General features: G+C 43.5%; 1 pseudogene across 1 annotated transcript in view; it reads left to right on the forward strand.

Moving 5' to 3' along the window:
* LOC149320569 (uncharacterized) overlaps nucleotides 1-12,762 on the forward strand; it is a 45,260-nt pseudogene extending 32,498 nt beyond the window's left edge. The window contains exon 9 of the transcript XR_016278096.1: nucleotides 11,843-12,762. The product of XR_016278096.1 is annotated as an uncharacterized LOC149320569 (transcript). The remainder of the gene's footprint in view (nucleotides 1-11,842) is intronic.
* Nucleotides 12,763-21,954: the final 9,192 nt, after the last annotated feature.

Below are 21,954 nucleotides of genomic sequence, written 5' to 3' on the forward strand. Positions count from 1 at the left end.
AAGTCCAAAACCCCTGAAAGGCCAGAGTTTGGGGATGACTAGGTCCTGGCCCTTGTTCCTTGAAGCAGGGCTGCTCCAAAGGCAGAAAGAGTATGAACCCCAGAGGCCAACCTCCTTCTTCCCCTTCATCCCTCCCTCCTCCAGAGCCCCAGCCCCCGGGGCTCCCTCCCTCAGCAACCGCCCCCTTTGTCTGCCAGGGAAGGGGAGGAGGAAGAGGGTCATCCAAGCTCCCCTTTGGCCCGGTTCCTGAAGGAGAAGGAGGAAAAAGGAGGAGGAGGAGGAGAGGTCTGTAGAGTCAGATGGGAGCCAGCTTGGGGGAGATGGCTGCTGGCTCCACTTGGAGAATGGGAGAGAGGCTGAGAGAGTGTGGCCAGAGAGGGAGGAGAGGCTGAGAGTGTGGGGAGGGCGAGGGGAAGAGAGGCTAAGAGAGTGGGGAAGGGGAAGGAAGGCTGAGAGTGTGGCAGGGGAGGGGAGAAGAGGCTGAGATAGTGAGAAAGGGGGAGGGGAGGCTGAGAGTGTGGGGAGGGCCAGGGGAAGAGAGGCTGGGAGAGTGTGGCAGGGGGAGGGGAGGGAGAGGGGAAGGGAGGCTGAGACAGTGGTGAGAATGAGGAGAGGCTGAGATAGTGAGAAAGGGGGAGGGGAGGCTGAGAGAGTGTGGCAGGGAAAGGGGAGGAGAGGCTGATAGTGAGAAAGGGGGAGGCTGAGGGAGAGGGAGCGGGAGGAGCTTTCACACCCTACTTTACTCCTAAAAAGAGTCCTCCTAGAAGCAGCATTTTTGGTGGTTGTTGTGGTTCGTTGCCTTTAAGTCATCTTAGGCCCAAAACACACTGTAGAAATCACACAGTTTGAGACCACGTTAACTGCCTTGGCTGAATGCTAGGAAATTCTGGGAGCTGTGGTTTTGGGAGACATTGAGCCTTCTCTGTCTGAAAGCTCTGGGCCCACCATAAACTACAGTTCCCAGGATTCCCTAGCACTGAGCCAGGGCTGTTAAAGCAGTCTCCAAACTAGTCTCAAAGCAATATGTTTTGGATCTTAGACTTACAGCACCCCTATGTGTTATGTTTATGTGCCTTCTTTAGTCACTTCCGACTTATGGTGACCTTGTTGTGGGTTTTTCTGGGTAAGGTTTGTTCAAATGTGGGTTGGCCTTTGTCTGTTTCTGAGGCTGAGAGAGTGTGACTGGCCCAAGGTCACCAGTGGGGCTGAGAGGGGGTTTGAACCATGGTCTCCAATGTTTAAGCCTTTATTTACACCAGCCTGGCTCTCCTAATGGGATATTGTGGTTGTGTGTCTCCAAGTCATTTCTGACTTGTGTCGACCCTCAGACAGGCCTATCCCAGAGTTTTCTTGGCAAGATTGGTTCAGAAGTGGTTTTGCCAGTGCCTCCCTTTGAGGCTGAGAGAGAGTGTCTTGCCAAAGATCACCCAGAGGGTTTCCATGCCAAGCAGGGATTCAAACCCTGGTCTCCAGGTTCACAGTCTGTCATATCCTTAGGGAATATGGTAGATAAGGAAATATGGTGATATAGGGATAATTTGATATGGAGAAATAGCACTATGCTTAATTAAAGAAAGATCAAAGAGTAATCGGAAGTAGTAGTAATCAGAAGGAAATGCAAGCCTGAAAAGAAACAGGCAGCAGCAGTGGGAGAGGTTTGCAGTTTATGACTTTGTTCATTTCCTGTTGCAGGACACTGATGGTAAACAAAGGACACCTTCCTTCCTGGGACAGATGAAATGATGATGGAAATGGGATTTTCAGGAGAGGGGGGAAGTTTAAAGAATTGCTTTGATGTAGATCAAAGGCCACAATTTGGCGAAGAGGGGAATTCTTGAAGGATACTGGGGGAAATCAGATCTTACACAGCCAAGCCTGTGGTGGACTTCTGTCTAGAAATCCAAAATAAATCTTTAGTTTTCTGCACTACTATGTTGTCTTGGTTTCTCAGATCCGAGTCCACTAAACCTGACACAGTCAAGTGCTCAAGCCACTACACCCCACTGGCACTTTCCTAAGGCTTATTATCCCACAAGAAAGTGGAATTGTAGGGCCAAAACTACCTGCAGAAATAAACCAGCTTGAGGCGACTTTAACGGTCCTGGCTCAGTGCTAGGGAATCCTGGGAATTGTAGTTTGTTGTGGTACCAGAGATCTCTGACAGAGAAGGCTCAATGCCTCACAAAACTACTGTTCCCACAATTCCCTAACATTGAGCCAGGACAGTTAATGTGGTCTCAAGCTGGATTATTTCAACATTCTGTTTTGTCCCATAAAATTGTAGAGTTGGAAGAGACCACAAGGCCCATCTAGTCCAATCCCCTGCCATGCAGGAACTCTCAATCAAAGTAATATAAAGCTGGAGCAGGGCAGCCCCCCTCTATTCCTTTTCCCTCTCCAGAAGATGCTTAGTACTTAAAGGCACCAGATGCCATCTGATCTGGAAAAGTAAGCAGGGTCAGGCCTGGTTTACACTTGGATGGAGCACTGCTTAGTACACCTTGTGAAATGCATGGAGCAGGGGTAGGCAACCTGCAGCCCGTGGGCCGGATGCGGCCCGGCGAGGCCTTGGGACCGGACCCAGCCCAGTCCTGCCGCCGATTGCCACTGGGGCCTTTGGGGGGCAATTATCTATAGAAGCCTCAGAAACATGCATTTATATTAACATTTTTTTAAAAATCAGCAAATTTTTTCACGTGTCCTCCATTTTTTAAAAAAAAGTGTCTTCCATTTGAAAATTTTGTCCTACATTTGTCCGGGTTTATTTATATATTTATTTTTTTTAAAAAAATTAATTATTTATTTTTTGGCTTCGGCCCCCCAGTTGTCTGAGGGACAGCAACCCGGCCCCCGGCTCAATAAGGTTGCCTACCCCTGGCATGGAGTGACTCCAAATTTGCAGGCAAATTGAAAGCACGGATGTGTGCACACAATTATAAGTAAAGTAACAAAAAGAGTTTTCTCTACCTGAAAGAGACTGTTAACAAAATATCTTTGGCTTAAAATGCCAAACCTTGTATGACAAAAGGAAATTAAGAACTCCCAAGATAGGCAACATGTGGGAAGGATTGTATGGGAGGAGATGTTCATGGCTGGTCCTCCAAGGAGGAGGTGCACTTTAGGCTTACTTGGGATATATTATAAATGCATCTCTTAGGGAGGGCTATTTTCCTTTTGTTTAAAAGAAGTGGTGGGTCAGCCGCTTCTGAAAAGGCCCTCCCTAGATCTCTTGGACATGAATAATTATAGATCGGTCTCCCACCTTCCATTTTTAAGCAAGGTGATTGAGAGGCCTGTTGCTCTACAACTCCAAGCAGTCTTGGATGAAACAGATTATCTAGACCCATTTCAAACTGGCTTCAGGGCAGGATATGGAGTTGAGACGGCTATGGTTGCCTTGGTGGATGATCTTTGCTTAAGTATTGACAGGGGAAGTGTGACCCTCTTGATGATTTTGGATCTCTCAATGGCTTTCTATACCATCAACCATGGTATCCTTCTGGAATGCCTGGGGTAGTTGGGGATTGGGGACACTGCATTGCAGTGGTTCCGGTCTTATCTCAGGCAGATTCCAGATGGTAATGCTTAGAGATAGTTGCTACTCTAAAGCAACTCGGATCTGTCGTCCTTCAAGCTGCCATCCTTTCTCCAATGCTATTTGACATTTACATGAAAGCATTGGGAGAGGTCATCTGGAGGCATGGGGCGGGGTGCTATCAGTATGCTGATGACATCCAGTTATACCTCTCCATGCCCTGGACCATAGTGTCAACTAAGGATGACATCTCCCCTCTGAATGAGGCAGTAATGGGCTGGATGATGAAAAACAGATTGAAGCTGAATCCAGGTAAGATGGAGGTGCTCGTTACTGGGGGTCCTAAGCCAGGAATGGAGGTCTGTCAACAGATCCTGGATGGCGTCACACTTTCCCTAAAGGACTGTGTTCGCAGTTTGGTGGTGCTCCTGAACCCATTGCTCCAGATGTCAGCTCAGATAGATGCGATGGCCAAGAGTGCCTGTTATCAGCTTCGGTTGCGCCCCCTTCCTGGCTCTTGAGGACCTAAAAACTATGGTGCATGTGCTGGTAACCTCACAACTTGACTTCTGCAATACACTCTACATAGGGCTACCCTTTGCACCTAGTCCAGAAACTCCAATTAATTCAAAATATGGCAGCCAGATTGGTCACTGGAAGATCCAGGAGTGACCACATAACACCTATATTAAAGTCCTTTCACTGGCTGCCTATTAACTTCTGGGCACAGTACAAGATGTTGGTTAAAGCCTTTAAGGCCCTTCATGGCTTGGGTCCACCTTACTTACGAGATCGCCTTCTCCCATATAATCCGCCCCGCACACTTAGGTCCTCTAGCAAAGACTTGTGAACTAGGCTGGCTGTGGTTACTCAGAGGACCTTCTCTTCTACCACCCCCAAATAATGGAACAGCCTGCCGAAGGAGATCCGACACGTGACCAGTCTTGAATGCTTTAAAAAGGCGATCAAGACATATCTCGTCTGACAAGCTTTCCCAGATTCACATCCTAGTAATTTTCTATTAAGCTATCAAGCATCCACTACTGTCCGGAGGTGCCTCTGCCTTGTTTTAACAATTGTTTCATATTTAATTGTATTTTATTGTGGACGGGTGGGTTTTATGATAGCTTTGTTTAAATATTTGAAGGGATGTTATATTGAGGAGGGAGCAAGCTTGTTTTCTGCTGCTCCAGAGAACAGGACCCGGAACAATGGATGCAAGGTATAAGAAAAGAGATTCCAGCTCAACATTAGGAGGAACTTCCTGACAGTAAGGGCTGTTTGACAGTGGGATACACTTTCTTGGAGTGTAGTGGGGTCTCCTTCCTTAGAGGTCCTGAATCTTCGTTCGTGAAGTAACACCAGAGAGAGACTGCTAATGTGATATGTATTTTTGTATTATGACAAGGACACAGCTGATGAAGTCTTTAACAAAACTGAGACTATAAATCCCAGGGTCTCAGGTCCTATTTTTCTACTTTCATTGATTGTCCTTCAAGTTAATATATTATTCTTTGGCATCATGGGACATCCAGCCAGTAAGAAATTGGACATTTGTCAAAAAAGGGGAATTTATATCTAATCAGAAATACTAAGGACTCCCCAGGACATCTTCATATTGTAACCTTTGCTGGACATGTCCAATTAATTGTTTATGAATTGTCTTTTGATACATGTTGGTGTATTTCAAATAACATACCAACTCAGCTTGTTCCTCTACATAGGGCTTCCTGGAAAATTATCTTGATATCTAGACTGGTTTTAGTTAGAGGATCTCTGGAAAACCAGGAAGAATTTTTATGTCCTCTCTTCTTATTCAAGGACCGAAGCATTTTCTGTTTTTTGCTTTCCTTCCATCAGACTTGCCTAGCGTGGCATTTTTAACTAAACTAAACTGGGGGGAAACCAAGTTACAGAGTTTTATCTTCTGACTGGGTTAGCAATTTTGGCTTACAGATCCTATTTCTTCTCCCAGGTGGCTTTTGAGGAGGTGACTGTGTCTTTCAATGAGGAGGAGTGGGCCTTGCTGGACTCAGACCAAATGGCCCTTCACAGGGAAGTCATGGAAGAGAATTTGGCAATCCTGGTCTCTCTGGGTGAGGCTCCCTCTTTCTCTTGGCTGATCCAATCTCTTTGCTGGTAATCCTGAATTCCTATAGCCTCTTTCTGCATTAATGCTGTATTTCTGTAAGCTCAGTCACTTTCTAACAAGTAAGGGATGTGCACCTGAGGATAAACCAACAACTGGCTGGAGGACCGGGCCCCCGATTCACAGGCCTCACGAAATATTCCCACCCCATCAAATTTTCCTCTCACTCTTGCAGGTAGGGCTCCTTTCTCAGGTTTGCAGTGGCTTATTTCAAGATCATATGCTCCACTGAGTATGGCTATTGGGTGGGGAACCAAACCTCCAAAGTATATGGCAGTGATGGTGAACCTTCTAGAAGCCGAGTGCCAAACTGCAACCCCAAACCCACTTATTTATTGCAAAGTGCCGTGTCCCTCTGGCTTTCTAGTAACAAACTCTGGCAAACTCTGTGCTGGGGCGATGGCACATGTCCCCACGGAGAGGGCTCTGAGTGCCACCTCTGCCACACGTGCCACAGGTTCGCCATCACTGGTATATGGTTTACTTCTGGCAACTTCCACTGTGGCTACATTCCCTTACCAGTAAATATAGAATTGCTGGGATTGTTTACAGTCAGGTGAGAAAGCAAAGATGGAGACCTTTTGCTCTCTAAGGAAATCTCTCCATTCACCTCTTGCTTTCTATGGGTAGTCAAGTCCAGAGTGATTGTACAGAGGCAAGTATTGGTGAGTAGTAATGGAGAATGAGAGTTGTGCAGCCTTCTACATTATGTACTTTTGAGGTGTGGCTGGCCGTCCAGGGGGGGATGCATTGAGGACGTTCCTTATGGATATCATCAATGCATCCTTCAGGGAGGGACATATTCCATCTTGTTTGAAGGAAGCGGCTGTTAGGCTGCTTCTGAAAAAACCTTCCCTGGACCCCCTGGATATGAACAACTATAGACCAGTCTCTTTGCTACCATTCTTGAGCAAGGTAATCGAGAGGGCAGTTGCTCTTCAACTCCAAGCTGTCTTGGATGAAACCGATTATCTAGACCCATTTCAAACTGGCTTTAGGACAGGCTTTGGGGTTGAGACTGCCATGGTTGCCTTGACCGACGATCTGCGTCTGAGCGTCGACAGGGGCAGCGTGACCCTGTTGGTGCTCCTAGACCTCTCAGTGGTTTTCGACACAATAGATCATGGCATCCTCTTGGACCGCCTGAGGGGGTTAGGTATCGGAGGCACTGCATTGCAGTGGTTCCGGTCCTTCTTCTCAGGCAGATCCCAGGGGGTGCTGCTTGGGGACAGCTGCTCCAGTAAAAGGGAGCTCACCTGTGGGGTTCCACAGGGTGCTTTACTGTCCCCGATGTTATTTAACATCTATATGAAGCCACTGGGTGAGATTATTCGGAGTTGTGAAGCTGGGTGTTATCAATACGCTGATGACACCCAGACCTATTTCTCCGTGTCTCATTCGTCGGCCTCGAATTCTAATGGCATCTCCTCTCTCAGTGAATGTCTCCAAGCAGTAATGGGCTGGATGAGGAAAAACAGATTGAAACTGAATCTGGACAAGACAGAGGTGCTCATGGTAGCAGCCCCGAAACCAAGAATTGGATTGCAACCTCCAGTCCTGGATGGGGTCACACTCTCCTCTAGTGACTGTGTTCGGGTTAGTTTCTGGGCCCAGTACAAGGTGTTGGTTATCACCTTTAAAACCCTAAATGGCTTGGGTCCAAACTATCTCAGGGACCGCCTCCTCCCATATAATCCTCCCCGCACACTACGGTCCTCTGGGAGGAATTTGCTGCAGCCTCAAAGATCTAGGCTTTCGGCTACTTCCCAGAGGGCGTTTTCTGTTGTTGCCCCCAGATTACAGAACGACTTGCCAGACGAGATCTGTCAATTGACATCTTTAGACAGCTTTAAAAAGGCTGTCAAGACGGATCTCTTCCGGCAGGCCTTTCCGGAATAGATAACCCTGGCCTCCGGAACCCTGTTCTTATGAGAGTCCCCAAGGTCCTCCCTGGAAATGCTACCACAGTTTACTGTTTTATTTGTTTTTTTCTGTTTTGTTTTTGGCTTGTAATAATGTGTATGTGTTAATGTTGTTTAATTAGTTGGTTTTAATTATAATTGATTTAATACATTTTTAAGGGGGGAGGGAATTTTGATCTACAATGTATTGTATTTTATTGCTGTTAGCTGCCCCGATTGACCTCAAGGGGCGGGATATAAATAAATTATTATTATTATTATTATTATTATTATTATTAAATAACACGGCTTAGTTCTCTGAAATCAGTCAGGATCACATTTGATATACTGTAAGTATTGTTAAATGTATATATTAGCTTTACAGAATGTGTTTCAAACCAAAGAGGGAGTGTATTCCACTGGCAAACAGTTCTGTCAGGAAATTCCCACTGATGTTGAGGTGGAATCTGTTTTCCTATAGCTTCCATCTCCTGTTCCACGTTCTAGTCTCTAGGGTAGCAGAAAAAAGTTAGCTCCATCCTCAATGTGACACCCCTTCAAATACTTAAACAGGGCTATCATATCACCTCTTGTTTCTTTTCCAGGCTAATAATAATAATAATAATAATAATAATAATAATAATAATAATTTTATTTCTATCCCGCTTTTTGCCAGGCAATCAAAGCGGCATACAACAAGTTAAAATACATCCATATATACATAGTGCCCCCCTTAAAACAAGATATAAGATGGGCTGACTGTATATCCCATTATATTCTGTAAGCAGCTTAGAAAGCAGCTTAATCTGCTAAAAGAAATTCCTTTCTAATTTTTAACTTAAACTATTTTTCCAGTTCATGCCTTTATTGTTGATTGCAACAAATGGAAAATAGGAATACTAATACTGATTTCATCACTGCACCTGATCACTTATTTTAAAAATGCCTCTCCGTGTATTTGTCTATAAGCATGAAAGACCATCTTACTAAACATTCCCAGCTCCCTAAGTCTTTCCTCATAAGGCATGGTGTCTAGGCCCTTCACCATTTTGGTTGCCCTCCTCTGGACAAGCTCAAGCATGTCAACATCATTTTTGAATTGTGGTGCCCAGAACTGAACATAGTATTCCAGGTGAGGCCTGACCAAGGCAGAATAGAGTGGCACTATGGATTTAGACACTATATTTCTGTTGATGCAGCCTAGAATCATTTTGGCCTTTTTAGCTGCCACATTACACTGTTGACTCATGTTCAACTTGTGATCTACTTGGACTCCTAGATCCCTTTCACATGTAGTCTCCTTAAGCCAGGTGTCCCGCATCCTATATCTACAGTATGCATTTCATTTTCCCACCTTAAGTGCAGTACCTTACATTTCTCCATGTTGAAATTCATTTTGTTAGCTCTGGCCCAGCTTTCTAGTTTATTCAGGTCATTTTGAATTTTGATCCTGTCCTCTAATTTGGTGTCATCTGCAACTTGATAAGTATGCCCTCTATTCTTTCATCCAAGTCATTGATAAAGATGTTGAATAGCACTGGGCCTAGGACAGAAACCTGTTCATCCCACTGGTCACTTCTCTCCAGGATAAAAAGGAGCCATTGTTGAACACCTTTTCGGTTAGACCAGTCAACCAATTACAAATCCACATAACAGTTGTATTGTGTAGCCGACATTTTACTATCTTGTTTGCAAGAATATCAGGGGAGACCTTTTCAAAGCCCTTACTGAAATCAGGATGTGCTATATCTACAACATTCCCTTTATCTACCAAGGTAGTAATTTTATCAAAAAGGGAGATGAGATTAGTTTGGCATGACTTGTTTTTGAGAAACCCATGTTGACTTTTTGGGATTATGGCATTGCTTTCTGAATATTCACAGACTCTGTTTAATGATTTTCTCTAGAATCTTTCATAGTATTGATGTCAGACTAACTGGACGGTAATTGTTGGGATCCTCTCTTTTTCCCTTTTTGAAGATGGGGACGACGTTTGCCCTCCTCCCGTCTGCTGGGACTTCTCTTGTTCTCCAGGAGTTCTCAAAGATTACTGCCAGTGCCTCCGATATTACATTTGCCAGTTCTTTTAATACCCTTGGGTGTAGTTCATCTGGTCCTGGAGACTTAAGTTAATTTAGATTAACAAGGTATTCCTGTACTATCTCATTACTTATTCTGTGCTACATTTCCCCGATTGTGTCCTCTGCTCCATTATCCTCAGGTTGAGCACTCTTCCTTTTCTGAGAAGACTGAAGCAGAGAAGGTGTTGAGTAATTCTGCCTTTTCTCTGTCTCCTATTATATTTTGCTATCTAGTGGCCCCACCACTTCCTTCTTCTTCCTTTTGCTATGGACATACCCCCAAAAGCCCTTTTTATTGTTCTTAACCTCTCTAGCAAGCCTGAGCTCATTCTGTCCTTTTGCTTTTCTGACTTTACCCCTATATGTCTCTCTCTCTGGCTTTGCTTCGCGGACGAAGATTCAGGAAGGACTCATCCCGCGCTTTGTACAAGCGCGTTGGTGACTAAAAAGGCCAATCCAGGACAAACAGGTCCAGTTGCAGAAAGCACAGTGGAAAGTCTCTTTGGGTGATGTTTCCGAGTTGCGGTTCTTTCTGCGTTGTCGTTTCTCTTTGAGACTCGTTCGGCAGGAGCTTTCGAAAAAAGCTGCAGCATCGTGGATAGTGCGTCTCCATGCCTCCCAATGCGAGGCCAGGGCAGACCATTGTTGGTGATCAATTTGGCCAAGCTTGAGATGTTGTTTCAGGGAGTCCTTGTATCTTTTCTTTGGGGCGCCCCTCTTACGCTGACCTGTGGCGAGTTCACCATAAAATACTATTTTTGGGAGGCGATGGTCCTTCATCCTAGAAACGTGTCCTGCCCAGCGCAGCTGCGTCCTCAATAGCATGGCCTCAATGCTGGTGATCCCTGCTTGCTCAAGGACAGTAACATTTGTCACATAGTCAGTCACATAGTCAGAGAGAGTGTATATTTAGAATTGTGCATAAACAGCGCTGATGAAAGCGTTCAAGGAGTCGTAGGCGGCGATAGGTGACCCATGTTTCAGACCCATAGAGGAGAATAGACAGTACAATGGCTCTATACACACTGATTTTTGTGCTTCGTCTCAAGCGTTTGTTACTCCAGACTCTTTTGTGAAGCCTTCCGAATGCACTATATGCCTTTGCTAATCTGTGATCGATGTCTTTATCAATCTTGGTGTCTGAGGAGATGATGCTTCCCAGGTAGGTGAACTGCTGGATGGACTTAAGCACAGATGTGCCTACAGTGATGTGGGGATGTGCTAGCTATTTGATTGAATTCCTTTTTGGTGACTTCCCCATTTTTCCATTGCTTATACATGCCCCGTTTAAAACTTAGCTCAGTTGAAAGTTCTTTAGTCATCCATCCTGGTTTCTTGAGACACCTCCCATTTTTCTTTCTCATTGGAACTGTTTGAAATTGTTCCTTCAGTATCTATCTTTTGAGAAACTCCCATTCATTCTGAACTCCTTTCTTTTTTACTGTTCCTGGGCACGGGATTACCCCCAGTATTTCCCTGAGTTTATTGAAAGTCTAAAATGTTGTCCGCTATGCCTGGCTTCTCCTTTCCACTGTATAACAAATTCCAGAAGAACATGGCCACTCCCACCTAATGATCCCACCACTTGCAACCCATTAATAGATTTTAGATTATAAGCCTGAGGGCAGGGAACTGTCTATTATCCCCTCTGTTGTAAACCACCCGGATTACCAGTGATTGGGCGGCATATAAATAAATCCTATTATTATTATATAAATGAAGCTTGTTTGATTGTCTTCCAGGCAATTGAAGAATTCGCTAGACTTTAATGTTTTGGCTGAGTTACATTTCCAACAAATATCAGGATAGTTGAAATCTCCCATTACTACTATTTGAGAGAGTGGTCATCTATTCATTGAGTCCAGGTCCATTTATCTCTTCGCCTTGGCTTAATTATTTTGTCTCTTTGCCAGGTGGTGATAGACAAGAGAGACAGCAAGTAAGAATACCAAGGATGTCTTTGCTGCAAAGAGTCCAACATCAACAGAAGAATGGGAAGGGAAGCAAAATTTCTATCCAAGAAATAAAAAAGAAAGAAGAGGAAGAGAGTAAATGTATTTCTCTTGAAAGTGAGGGGAACCCCAGTTGTAAAGAAAACCTTAGTCTTCACAGGGGAATTGATGTAGAAATAATTCACACACAAAAAAGAAAATGCAGAAAGAATTTGAAGGGAAAGACAAATCTTTCTTGTCATCAAAGAACTCATACAGGAGAGAAGCCATTTAAATGCTTAGAATGTGGAAAGAAATTCAGTCACAAGAAACATCTCTCTTGTCATCAAAGAATTCATACAGGAGAGAAGGCATTTGAATGTTTAGAATGTGGAAAGAAATTCAGTCAGAAGGGAAACCTCCTTTGTCATCAAATAATGCACACAGGAGAGAATCCATTTAAATGCATAGATTGTGAAAAGCAATTCAAGTACAAGACAAATCTGACTCGTCATCAAAGAATTCATGTGGGAGAGAAGCCATTTAAATGTTTAGAATGTGGAAAGAAATTCCACCAGAAAGTAGAGCTTATTGGACATCAAAGAATTCATACAGGAGAGAAACCATTTAAATGCCTGGAATGTGGAAAGTGTTTTAGTCAGAAGACAAATCTCACTCGTCATCAGCGAATTCATATGGGAGAGAAGCCATTTAAATGCTTGGAATGTGGAAAGAAATTCAGTCATAAGTCAAATCTCACTTATCATCAAATAGTTCATACAGGAGAGAAGCCGTTTAAATGCCTGGAATGTGGAAAGTGTTTCATTCAGAAGACAGATCTCACTCGTCATCAAAGAATTCATACAGGAGAAAAGCCATTTAAATGCTTGGAATGTGGAAAGAAATTCAGTGAGAAGAAAAGTCTCACTCTTCATCAAAGAATTCATACAGGAGAAAAGCCATTTAAATGTCTGTAATTCGGCAAGGGTTTCAGTGAGAAGGCAAATCTCATTCATCATCCAAAAATTCATGCAGGGGAAATACCATTTAAATACTTGAAATATGGAAAGAATTTCAGTCGGAAGACTGGTCTCTCCATCAAGTAACCCAGACAGGAAGAAAGTATGGCCATATCTACGCTGCAGTATTAATGCAGGTTGATACTGCTTTAACTGCTATATGGAATTCTGGAAATTGTAGTTTATTGTGCTCCCAGAACTCTCTGACAGAGAATGCTAATTATCCCACCAAATTACAGTTCCCAGAATTCGAGAGCATTGAGCTATGGCAGTTAAAATGGTGTCATATTGGTTTATTTCTACAGTGCAGATGCATCTGATGTAATTGTTTAGAATGTGGAAAGAATTTCAGTCAGAAGAAAGGTCTTAATTCTCATCAAGAAACTCACTCATTGGAGAAACCATTTAAATGTTTGTTGTGTGGATTCATACTGGAGAATCCATGTGCCCAATGAGCAAGCCAGAGGACCTCTTTGTTGAAAATTTTTAAAAAATTCTAAATGGGGTTTTGAAGTCATACATTTTTATGGAATGATAAAAAAGTAAGTTTTACCCAATTTCTACATGCTGCTAACTGCTTTCACTTGGTTTAAATTTTTGTTTCCACACTGTAAATTTCCTCATTGTTTTTTAAATGTTATTTTTCAAAATAAAAAATGGTTTAAACTGATTTTCTTGTAAACTGTCTTGAGATCTTGGCTATAGATCTCTTTTTAAAACAGCATCATCATCATCATTATCATCACCATCATCTAAAATCCATGCTACATGGATAGCTCACTGATTCCCAGAGTCTTGAAAAGAATCTGAATGAACACAACTCATGGTTCCAAACCCCGATCACTTGGTATGCTGTGAAACCAGTCCATCTTATCACATCCTTTCCTGTCTTTGCCTTCTGCGAATGGTCTGCAGAAATAAATGGGGGAGAGAGCCTTGCACAGCAACAGGGACACATGGCTGTATTATACACATACAGAGTATAACAGTATAGTATTATTCTGTATATCTTATCACCCTACCTGTTCTGCTTGTATGCAGAAGATATTGTAAGAGACTCAGGCTTGGCCACAGAAGAAGAGGCCAAAACACACTACAGAAATCATCCAACTTGAGACCACTTTAACTGCCCTGGCTCAATGCTAGGGAATTCTGGGAACTGTAGTTTTGTGAGATATTTAGCCTTCTCTATCAGAGAGCTCTGGTGCCACAATAAACTACAATTCACAGGAATCCCTAGCACTGAGCCAGGGCAGTAGAAGCAGTCTCAAACTGCATCATTTCTGCAGTGTGTTTTAAACCAAGGAGGAGTGAAAATAGGAGGATGAAAATAAGAGAAAAGAATGCCTATAATCTAAGACATGCAGATGCCATAACAGTAGGGTTGCCATAGCTGAGGACCTCCAAACCGGGACAAATGTAGGACAAGGTTCAAAAATGTAGGACCTTTTTTTTTTTTTTTTTTTTTTTTTTTTTTTTTTTTTAATTTCCTGGCCAGGAAATTAAAAAAAAAAGGTCCTACATTTTTGAACCTTGTCCTCCTTCTCCTTCCCAGCTTGGGAGGAAGCCTTGGGCTGCTCCCAGGCCGGGAAGGAGCGTGGGGGTCGCCTGTCATCACGGCCATCGCCGCGGTGGCAAGTGGCCTCCTCCTCGGCCTCGCAGAGGCCTTGGAGGACCCCACAGCCGGAGCTCCGACCGCGGAGCCTCTTCCAAGGCCTCCAAAGGGGCCTGGGGAGAGCTTCTCCCAAGCCCCAGAGGGCTTGGAGGACTGCTCTGCGATTGCGATCCCAAGCCCCAGCCTCCAGGCCCTCGCTGGGAGGGGGGGGTGTCCCGGGGGCGGGGCCAAACCGGGGCGGGACCGTGTGGACCCGCCCCAAACCAGGAAAGTCCCGCCCCCAGGCGGGATATGGCAAGCCTACATAACAGTAGCAGAAAATCTGACAGACCTTGAACAACTACTAGGGAAGATCAAGGAAGAAAGTACAAAGGCTTTCTTTACTGTTAAATATAAAGAAAACAAAAATATTGACCCTGGAGAATCCACACATATTCAACCTAGACAATGAGAAAATTGAAATAGTAAAAAATTTCTCATTCCTGGGGATCAAACATCGATAGGAATGGGTCAGGAAGCCAGAAGAAGATTAAGAATGGGGAGTGCGGCTATGAAAGAACTAGGAAAGATCCTAAAGTGCAATGATATACAGCTGAGCACAAAAGTTAGAATCATACAAGCCATTATATTCCCTATTACCACATATGGATGTGAGAGTTAGACAGTTAAGAAAGAAGATAGGAAGAAAATCCATTCATTCGAGATGCGATGCTGGAGAAGAGTGCTGAGGATCCCATGGATGGCCAAAAGAAAAACAAATGGGTCCTAGAGGAATTCAAGCCAGAAATCTCCTTGGAAGCCAAGATGACAAAATGTAGGCAGCCCTACTTTGGACACATCATGAGAAGGCATGAATCAGTGGGGGAAAAATAATACTAGGGAAGATGGCAAGAAATAGAAAGCAAGGAAGGCCGCATGCTAGATGGATGGACTCTATTAAGGAGGCTACGGGTATGACTTTGGAGGAAGCAAGCAGAGCAGTGGAGGACAGAGGGTCTTGGAAATGTCTCATCCACAGGGTCATCTTGGGTTGAGATCGAGTTGAGGGTGGTTGACAACAACAGTAACAAAAGAAGTTTGAAAGCTTTCACGGCCGCATCCATTGATCTTTGTGGGTGTTTCAGGCTCTGAGGCCGTGTTCTAGAAGAGTTTATTCCTGGTGTTTCACCAGCAGCTGTGGCTGCCATCTTCAGAGAATGCTGGCATTCAAGAGAGTGGGGTTTATATACTGTTGGTTGAGAGGAGGTAATTTCTTTCTTTTTTTTTTAATAAAGAAGTTTTATTGAAGCATTTAAAAACCATATCAGGACTAACATATTCAGATTTGAAATATGTATCATACATATACATATTTCTGTCCTGTTCCCACCCCCACCCATTCCCCTATATGCACATTTATTATCCAGAATTGATCAAAATATCTATACAGTTACTATTCTGCATTCCTCATCCCTTTCCTATCAATGCTTCTCCATCTCACATTTTCTTCTGACACTTATTTCTTCCATCAGGCAATTCATAATCTAACAGCATCAACCTTTAGTCGGCATTCAGCTTTTAACTATATTTAATAATCGTTACATTTTAACTGTTATCTATACCACCTTCTGATATAACAAATTACTATACCATGTAGTAAGGAATATTTGAACCCAGTGAAGAGGGATTAATTTCATATACATATTATTTCCACCTCTCAGCACAGTAGTTCACAAACGGATCCCATCTCTTTCCCTCGGTTCTATTATCAGCTTGCCCATTTCTATAACATCCAGGGCTTTAATTAGCCAATTATCAATTTCTGGTGCTCTTTCTCCTTTCCAGTATTTAGCAATGGTTATACTTTCAGTCATTACCAAGTATAAAATTCGATTTCAGAGTTTTTTATCCATTGCTGCATCTATCATGTTTAACAGACATGTCTCAGATTCAAGTTTTATTTTAATTTTATATATATCTTGAATTATTTTATGTACTTATTTCCAGAAATCTTTTATTAACAGGCATGTCCACCACATGTGGTAATATGTTCCAATTTGCTTTTTACATCTCCAACAGATTCCCTCTTTATTTTATACATTTTTGCTAGTCTAGAAGGAGAGAGGTGCCATCCATATAACATCTTGATGAAGTTCTCCTTCATATTAATGAAAACTTCAAGTCTTTACCCCACGCTCTCTCCCATTTTTCTAAAGGAATGGAATGGCCCCCATTTTTTGCCCACTCTACCATGCTTGTTTTGATTGTCTCAGATTCCAGTTGTATTTTTAAACAACATCCATACAGTTTGGAGATTATCCTCTTCTTATCACTTAGCATTATGTCATCTAACTCATTTTTATCCTCTGATATTTCCTCTTCTCTAACATCACATGCATACCGTTCCTTTAGCTGATAATATGTAAACCAATTAAGTTTAAACCCTTCTTTACATAATTCTTCTTGGCTTTTCAGTACCCGCCTTCCCTTCTGCAGGATATCCCTGTTAATCATCCCTTTGCTTCAATTTTATCTCTTTTACAGAAAGTCTCATGAGACACCTAATCTGGTAATTTTGTGTACAATTTCCCTTTATATCTTTCCCAAACCTTTAACAGCGCTTGCCTTATGATATGGTCTTTAAATTGCTTGTTTTGATCCACCTTCCCATACCATAGGTATGCATACCAGTTGAATATTACATTGAAACCTAGATTAAGTAAATGCTCATCTTTTAACTGAATCCAAGCTCTAAGCCAATCCAAACAAGCATGGTAATATAACTGAAAGTCAGGCAGTGCAAGGCCGCCTCTCTCCCTTGTGTCAATTAATGAATTCCATTTTATTCTACCTTTCCTTCCTGCCCATATAAAATCAGTACGGTCCCATTTCCATATCTTAAACACCGTCTCATTTAGGATAATAGGTAAATTTTGGAATAAGAACATTATTTTTGGTAGTATACTCATCTTAATAAGCGCGATTTTGCCCATCAAAGAAATTTGCAATTTTCCCCATCTCCTTAGCTTTTCCTTTATATCCTTCCACATAGTCTTATAATTATTATTGAATAATTCTATATTTTTATTTGTGATATTAATTCCCAGATACTTGACTTTCTTTTGGAACTGTATTCCTGTTAGTTCATGCAATGCATCTTGTTTCTGGTTTGATATCCAACTCATGTTAAATGCTAAAAAGGCCGATTTGGTCTTACTTATTTTAAATCCCACACATGATCCAAATTGGTAGATGGTTTCATGTAGTTTTAGGACCGCGTCATTTGGTTCTTCTATAATCAAAACTATATCATCTGCATATGCCTGTAATTTGATATTTTTTCCTTTTATTCTTGTCTCTTTAATTTCTTTATCCTCTCTGATTTTATTACAAAGAATTTCCAAACACGTGACGAAAATAAGGGGTGACAGTGGGCAGCCTTGCCTTGTTCCTTTTGTTATCTTGCACCCTCCAGACTTATATCCATTTACTATCACTTTTGCCTCTTTTTCTTTATATATTTCGGATATCCATTTTAATATTTTTTTCTCCTAAATTTAATTCCCCCAATAAATTTTCCATAAATAGCCAATTCAGGTTACTGAAAGCTTTCTCCGCGTCAAAAAATAGCATCGCAACTTCTTTTCCTGGGTTCTTGTCATACAGTTCAATCAAGTCTATAACTGTTCTGATATTCTGTTTTGTATGTCTATGGGGCAAAAATCCTCATTTTTCTTGTTTTATCCAATTTTGGAGTATCTTTTTAAGTCTGTCTGCTAAGATACTCATGAAGATTTTGTAATTTGAATTTAGGAGAGATATGGGTCTCTAATTCTGTGGGAGCATCCAATCTTTCTTTTCTTTTGGTATCAATACTATGTGGGCTTCCTTCCATGTATCAGGTATTCCGTCCTGGATTATTCTATTGAAAGTGAACACATAAAACCAACCTATACGAACATATTAACACCTAATGAATAATGACTTGGATGACAGAATTGGGGGCATACTTATAAAATTTGCAGATTCCAGAGGACAGGATCAAAATTCAAAATGACATGAATAGACTAGAAAGCTGGGCCACAGCTAACAAAATGAACTTCAACAGGGAGAAATGTAAGGTACTGTACTTAGGGCGGAAAAATGAAATGCACAGATATAGGATGGGGGAGACCTGGCTTAAGGAGACAACATGTGAAAGGGATCTAGGAGTCCAAGTAGATCACAAGCTGAACATGAGTCAACAGTGTGATGCAGCAGCTAACAAGGCCAATGCTATTTTAGGCTGCATCAATAAAAGTACAGTGTCTAGATCAAGGGAAGTAATAGTGCCACTTTATTCTGCTCTGATCAGGCCCCACCTGGAATACTGTGTCCAGTTCTGGGCACCACAATTAAAAAAGGACATTGAGAAACTGGAGCGTGTTCAAAGGAGGGCAACTAAAATGGTGAAAGGTCTGGAAACTTTGCCCTATGAGGAACAACTAAAGGAGCTGGGGATGTTTAGCCTGGAGAAGAGAAGGTTAAGAGATGTTATGATAGCCCTGTTTAAATATTTGAAGGGATGTCATATTGAGGAGGGAGCAGGCTTGTTTTCTGCTGCTCCAGAGACTAGAACCCGGAGCAATGGATGCAAGCTCCAGGAAAAGAGATTCCACCTCAACATTAGGAGGAACTTCCTGACAGTAAGGGCTGTCCGACAGTGGAATATACTTCTTCCTCAGAGTGTAGTGGCGTCTCCTTTCTTGGAAGTCTTTAAGCAGAAGCTGGATGGCCATCTGTTGGGGATACTTTGACTGAGAGTTCCTGCATGGCAGAATGGGGTTGGACTGGATGGCCCTTGGGGTCTCTTTGAACTGTATGATTCTATGATTCTACCACTTTTCCAAAGGATCAAAAGTATATATAGCTGTGTCAGTCTGCAGAATCAGTCTGTAGAGAGATCTTGTGGCACCTAATGCATCTGAGGAAGGAGACTCAAGTCTAGGAAAGGCCATGCTGCAACTTCTTCCTTTCACTCATTCTCAAAAGTGCTGCAAGCTCTCTCTCCATACTCTCCAAGAAATGGAAGATGTAGAGCACACCTGCACAATGTGTTTCCGGTCAAAGGATTTTGGGGGCCTGGGGTGATGCTGGGGATATTGGTGGCTGTATCCAAGGAGCCATGAATCCCTGCCAGGAAGGTGCCCTTTTCCTTAGATGCATTGGGTGCCACAAGATCAACCTACAGACTGATTCTCCATGTCCCTCTGCTGTTGTGTTTCTTTGGGGTCCATAGGGGGCTGTGTGTGGCCTGGACCCAGACCCCAGAAGATACCAAGGGCCCAGGGTTCTGGCAAGAAGGGACTGTTAGGACCATGTGGCACGCACACTAGGCCTGGAAATGACATGGTTGCGGCCACTAGGTGGAATTAGAGCAGTACTACAGTTCAAATGGCAAGTGTGTATGAGTCAGGATTTGGAAGCTATGCATCATGGGACATCTGATGCAACATGCAAGTAGGTGAAGTCAGTCAAGGGGTGCATCATGGGATACAGTATGATACCACATGTACTTAGGGTTGCCATAACCCAGCTGCAACCAGGATTTTCCTGGTTTTGGCGGCCTCGGGCCCCTCCCGTCCCGGGTACTGCCAAAAACCAGGACAACACCGGTTGCAGCCGGGTTGCGGCGCTTGACCACGCTGCCTTCCTCCTCCTCCACCGCGTGGAGGAGGAAGAGGAGGGCCGCACGGCCTGGAGCAGAGGAGGCAAAGGGGGAAGCCCCGCGCCGCCCTCCCCGCCTCCCAGCGCGGCCCCGCGCCACCCACCTCCTTCTCCTCTGCCTCCTCCGCCCCGCCCCCAGGCCGCGCAGCGCATGGAGGAGGGGGGAGGAGAAGAAGGAAGAGGAGGAGGGGGGAGCAGAAGGAGCAGGAGGAGGAGGAAGAGGAGGAGGGGGGAGCATAGGGTTGCCATAACCCTCCTGCCAGCGGGACATTCCCGGTTTTTAACCACTAGGGGGCGTCCCTGCGCAGTTTTGCCAATCTGGTGACTTTCACACCCAAATGGGTACTTTTCAGAGCCTTTGGTGTCATTTTGGTGGTTGGTTTTAATGGTAATTTTGAGAGTTGAAATAAGTTCCAATTATTTTTATTCAATTAGGGCTACGTTTTATTGCCATATTAACATTACAGGGACTTTCCAGGGATTTTGACTGAATATTTGGTGAGATATGGGGGGGATTTGGTGAGTTTTGGCCAAACGTTTGGGGAATTATCTTCGAGGCTTGTTGGCAACAGGAGATTGCCAGACTCAGGAAGAAGAGCTCCTCCTCTGTTTAGTCCCAGCAAGGCAGCAGAGGGGAGAGGGCCATTTCCTTTGGCACCGAGGAGAGGATGATGATGAGGAGGAGGAGGAGGAGGAGGAGGAGGTGCGTGGCCATTTTCAATATTTATTTTGCCCCTGTGTATTTTTTCTAACTTTGACTGCCAGGGCTCAATGCTCTGGAATTCTGGTGTCTGTGAGGCATTTGGCCTTCTCTGTCAGAGAGCTCTGGTGCCACAATAAACTACAATTCCCAGGATTCATAGCACTGAGCCCTGGCAGTCAAAGCAGTGTGTTTTGGACACAGATATCCTCCTTTTGTGAGTTAATGAATGAATCCAGTCCCTAGCCTTTCTATTTCTCTCACACTCTGCAGGAGTAATAACCCACTTTGAGACGGAGTGTAGTGGAGTCTCCCTCCTTGGAGGTCTTCAAACGGAGGCTGGATGGCCATCTGTCGGGGATGCTTTGATCTGGATTCCTGCATGGCAGGGGGTTGGACTGGATGGCCCTTGTGATCTCTTCCAACTCTATGATTCTATGACCATTTCCTCAGTGTGGATGCACCTGGTGAGGCATTCTGGGCACTGCAGTTCAACTACGTTTGGAGGGTTATGTGACTCCCTATCAGAGATAGCTCTGGGGCCACAGTGTACTACAATTCCCAGCATTCCCCAGCACTAACCCAGGACATTTAAATCATTCTCAAACTGGATTATTCCCTTAATGTGGAACTCTGGGCATTGCAGTCCAGCTATGTTTGATTTCTGCAGTGTATTTTGGACCAGAGACAAGGTGACCAGACATCCTCCTCCTTTTCCAGGACATGTCCTCTTCTGTCAAATTTCAAAATGTCCTCCATTTGGATTATGCCTAAGAAACATGCATTTATATCAACATTTTTTAAAAATCATCATTTTTTCGCATGTCCTCCATTTTAAAAACCATGTCCTACATTTGAAAAATGTTGTCCTACATTTGTCCCAGTTTGGAGGTCCTGACTTATGGCAACCCTACATGTACTGGGTATGAAACCAGCAAGGTTTAGTCAAAGGCTTTCATGGCTGGCATCCATAGTTTTTTATGGTTTTTGGGGGCTATATGGCCATGTTCTAGTGAAGGGGGAGGACAGTAAGCCCTCCCAACCTGTGCTGGAAGGGTCCTTGGAGCACCCAGCAACAAAGAAAGTCCAGAGTCCAACTGTAGCTCAAAATAAGCACACCTTTATTCTCCGTACGGGGTGACAGCTGCCTACATGGCAATTCCAAGACTGTCACACCCCATTGTCTTTCTTCAAACCTTTTATACATTTTAAAATGCAAGCATAGCTTAACCAGCATCTTCTTTTGGGTTAACTTTCAACATCTCCCAAAACCAGTTTATTGACTCATTCCTGTCTTCCTGCCTTCCTGGCAAGTTTCCACAGTTCTGGTTAATCCTT

Source organism: Sceloporus occidentalis, unplaced genomic scaffold (assembly GCF_023333645.1).
Source record: "Sceloporus occidentalis isolate IW3139 unplaced genomic scaffold, rSceOcc1.0.p SCAF_1, whole genome shotgun sequence".
In the NCBI taxonomy this organism is placed as follows: domain Eukaryota; kingdom Metazoa; phylum Chordata; class Lepidosauria; order Squamata; family Phrynosomatidae; genus Sceloporus; species Sceloporus occidentalis.